We start from the raw sequence: 4,804 nt of genomic DNA on the forward strand, positions 1-4,804 counted from the left end.
GCCAACTTCTGCATCATTCGTGCCCAGAAAAAAGCCCAGTTCGAGGGGAATCCATGAAATACAAACAATGAGAATCAGACAGTCAGAAGAATTTATGACGCACAAACCATGATGCACAACAATGCCTTGCACATAAACCTTTGGGGTATGCACTCTGAAATTTATTTTACTGCTCTATTTTATCCTCTTCATAGTAACTTCTTATCATAAATAATACAGACTTACAATACTCGATTTAAAATACATATTGTCTAAAACAACAGCCCTTACATTGATCAAATCAACAAAATTCTATGAATATAATGCCAAATTCTGAAAAGTTCTATTATACGAAACCTTAATCTATAAACCATTCATCACACATGTATGATAAAATTAAAATTCACCAAACTTTTCTGATTTTCAATCTAAACCAAAAATCAAAATAACAATTGACTCTGCTACAAATGATGAGAACTGATCCCCGCTATTGTTTTGATTTTGTGAAGATGAAATTACAAAAAATTAGAATTAAAACAAACATCAATATGCCCTAATTAATTTAGGGTTAAGCATAAATAGGACCTTCGAATACTATCTTTAAATCTTCTCCAAGAGAATTTTGAGGAGAATAGTTTTTTTTTTTTTTTTTCTAGAGAATTCTATTCTCTGTGTTATGAGACTTTTTTAAAGAAGAGAATAAAATTCAAGACTTGCAATGAAGAATTAACCTCTCTGTCTTTTACGTATCCCACTTCCCCTCTCTCAACATTCTCTTGAGGGAGTTATTTTAATTTAATTAATTAAATTTAATATCTTATATTTAATCAAATGAATATTTGAATGAAATTCAAATATTTATTTATCTCATAATCTAATGTTTTAGTAGGAATCTTATTCCCATCAACTTTTAACCTATAGTTTTAATATGAATCTTATTCATATTAATTTGTTATTTAAATCACATTTAAATATATTTCATTTTCCATATTATATAGTTTAATTCAAGATTAACTATTATAATGTATCTATGTATCTTATGTTAATTGTATAACATATTATTTCCTAAATTAATTTGAACACTTCAAATTATTCTTTCAAAACACTGGTCCTTGTCTATCCATTATGAGCTAGCAAGGGGACCTAATGAACCTACATATTATAAGCTTCAATGATCGAAAATTAGTTAATTAAACTCTTTAATTAGATTCATCAACATTCATTAACTATGGGGCAAACTAGTATAGACCCATAGTTGCGCTCTTGTGCACTATAGAACATGTTGCATCCATGGATATAACCATTATACTTAAGTTAAACCTTCACGAATTTTTCGTAATTACAGTTAGGTCAAGCATCCGTTTTTCTCCTATAATTACCTCTTAATCCTTGAGTATCACTAATCTTCTAATAAATAATTTGTCACGGTCTAACAATAAGCCAAGCCCCTCTCGAGCTAGTGAGAGGATGAGGCCACATTGTTCAAGTCTCGGAGTTAGCACATAAGGAAACTACTCATCTATTTATCCTAAATGGCAAGGAGAGAATTTAGTCTTGTAAAATTACATTCCCACCTCTTTATTCTATCAAATATCCAAAATGGTAGGCTTATTGAGTCGGCGACTTGGGTCACTCTCACTGAAATTAATGTAATCAAACTCAATCCTCAAGAGCTTACACTCTATCTTAATTCACACAAAATGGTCATTATTTATCTTAGATTTAGGATGGTTTTTAATGCGATTTTATGAGATTTAATGTGTTTGCTAGTAATTTTCAGAGTTTGTGATCGAGAATTGAATTTATAGTCAAAATGAGTCAAAAAGAACCAAAATATACTTAATGAGGTCAAAACCGAGCAATGGATCAAAGAGAGTGAAGAGAAGAGATGAAAAAGACCAAAATTCAAAAGGGAGGACAAAGTAACACATAGTGTTGCCATGTTGTTCCCTTATGCTGTAGACTTGAGAGCATTGTTTTGAAGAGCGTTGCAATGCTTTAGTTGAGCTTTGCTAAGCTAGGCTAACGTTGCAATTCCGCCTAGGAAGCGTAGCATTATGTTGCAGCAAAAATCAAACCAGCATCCCAACACTCAACGGCAACCTTTCCTAAAATTGAAAAATTATGCATTTTTGGTAATATCTTGGGCTCCAAGTTTGCTTCCTCTATATATTTGGATGTTCTTTAATGCTCAAGGGATGAAAAAAAAGGGGGAGGGAGACACGAATTTCAGATCTAAAAAGAGAGTTTATGCTACAAAATTAGAGAATTTGAGGGATATTTTGGAGGTCGTTTGAGTTTTCAAGGTGACGATCAAAGTGAATTTGGAGGATTCAAAAGATCAAGGAAGCCTTTGAGAGAGTTCTTCTTCGGTTCCCTTTCTTTTCTTTAACGTTTATGCTTGAATTTACGTATGAAAATATGTTTGTGCATGCTATGAGTTGCTAAACTTGATAGTTTCAGGATGTTGATGCAGTTATTATGAATTTTGGTTAAATTGAGTCTTGGATTTTTTTTTGAACTTATTGCTTTTTAATGATATTGTGCTTCATTCTTTGTAACAACTCGACTTTTAAACATTTACTAATAGAACACTACTACATACGTACACGTACCTTAGATAAAAATTTTAACCCTTTTCTAAAATAGAAAATAAAATGATTTTGTATGTCAAATAAAATTAATAAAATTTCACTAAAACAACTTAAAATATTTGTTTCGGATCAGGCTATGCATGTATGTCTAATAAAGGCAATATTCTAATGGGACATACAATGATCTCCATGAATAATGGATGGTCATCAGATGATTAATTGAACCCGCCCTACCGTAAGTGAGATGTGCCCACAAACCTCTGGTGATCTTGAAAGAGATCACTAACCTTTGGTTAATCCTAAAAGAAACACAACCTCTGGTGAATCCTGAAGGAAACACAAATCTCTGGTGGGTACATGACTACGGTTAGGAAGTAATTATCACTAACTTATTTATCATGGAATATAAATTAGAATTCCAAAACATAGAAATATAACATCATGCTTATACATCTTCATATCATAACTTATAAAATTAACATCATGCTCGTGCTTCCTCATAACATATGTCACAATGTAACATCATGCTCATACATCCTCTCTTTTCAAGCAAAACAGACAAACAACCTTACAAAAATAATAACGTTCTAATTACGTCACCTTATACGAAGGCAATTCCAGTAGTAAAATTACTTATTTCAATGCACTTGAAGCAAATTTAAACTATTTTTGCTTACAACGTTCCTTACCCCAATACCTAAAACCAATTAAAATTAATTTCAGTCTTTGTTGATAAACCTCGATCTTTAAATGCATTGTAGAAAATCAAAACACCATGCTCAAATTGTATCTTCAATCTGGAACCACCTCAAAATCCAACACAAATCAATCTAAATGAGTTCGATTCCAACTAACTCGCTGGACAATAGCTCCAAGTCTCCTCCAAACCTCCGATCAAACCTGCATAACCACGATTAAACAATAAATAGACAAACCATCCATTAATACTCAAAATCTTAGAAGACCCAAAATAACAACTCATAAAAAGTCATCGACCCGATCTTTAATCTACTAGACAGTGGTTTAGTAATCTCAAATCTCCAAATCTAACATCCAAAAATTATGAGTAAGGAAAAAGAAATCCCAAGCCAAAATTGAATGGGTAATTAACCTCCAAAAACACCCAAAATAACCAATGGATAAACAAATACCAATAAAAATAATCCAAAAACACTTGATAACTAACCCAAAAATCGATTCAGGTGAAACCCACGGAGCGGCGGCAATCGGTAGAGATGTGGGCAATGCGATGGAGGTGCTGGTGACGGCCGACGACGACTCCACGCTTTGACTAACGGTGTTGACCGATGGCTTAGGCAGAACGTGACCGACGATGTCGAAGGGAGCAATCGAAGAGGGAGAGAGATATATATACTCAATTATCTTTTTTTATCTCACATCTCAACTTATCTTTCCAAAATAGCTTAATTTTTCCCTAACTCTCAAATTTAAATGAAAATAATCTCAAATTATTTAAGATAAACCCAATATTCGATTCTCTAGCTAAATAAGTCCAAATTAATTAACTTCTTAAATTTGGCTTAAAAACTAAAATTCAAGAGAACGTAAAATCTAATAAATTTAAAGTAATTAATTTAATTTTATCTCAAATTTGGGATGTTACATTCTTATTGATTAACCATCGATGATTGTTAGGTTGAATGTTTAGTTGAGAGATTGAATACTTAACCAGATCTATATCATTAAATCATTATTAACATGTCATGAATATAATTAGGTTAATAGTGAAAGTTGTTAATGACAATTCTTAATGCCTCGCTACATGAGGATAAGTTGTTTTTTAGAGAAAATAATCTTGAATTAATTTTATAGACTTAGGCACAACATTTATGCATGATTCCATGAATTGACTAGAATGTACTTAATGAAGTAATTAATAGATTCAATACCCTAGAACACTTTTATTCTTAGATTTTCAAAACACTTTTAGTGCTTTCGTTTATTGTTTTGATCACAAATTTAAATTTGATTTCGATTCCTTAGCTAAAATTAATACAATTATGAAATAGATAAACAATAATTGTTAAATTGATCCATGAGGACGTTATTCGACCTTTTAAGCCATTTTGGTTACTATAACTTGATCACGTACACTTGTGTGCACAATCATAAGAACTACAAAGTGCACATTCCTTTTCGGTGGCACAATCATAAGAACGAAAAAGTTAAGCACGTTTAGCTTGGAGGAACCCTAAGTTGGGTAACCATAC

The 4,804-nt window shown here is 31.9% G+C and overlaps 1 long non-coding RNA gene across 1 annotated transcript; it reads right to left on the reverse strand.

Moving 5' to 3' along the window:
- Positions 1-2,999: 2,999 nt before the first annotated feature.
- On the reverse strand, positions 3,000-4,017 carry LOC150037899 (uncharacterized). The gene is made up of 2 exons (XR_016527555.1): positions 3,760-4,017; positions 3,000-3,473 (listed from the first exon to the last, which is right to left on the reverse strand). It is a non-coding gene; the product is annotated as an uncharacterized LOC150037899 (long non-coding RNA).
- Positions 4,018-4,804: the final 787 nt, after the last annotated feature.

The sequence above is a fragment of the Benincasa hispida genome, chromosome 2 (genome assembly GCF_027475165.1).
Source record: "Benincasa hispida cultivar pf3 chromosome 2, pf3_genome.v1.1, whole genome shotgun sequence".
NCBI classification, from domain to species: Eukaryota; Viridiplantae; Streptophyta; class Magnoliopsida; order Cucurbitales; family Cucurbitaceae; genus Benincasa; species Benincasa hispida.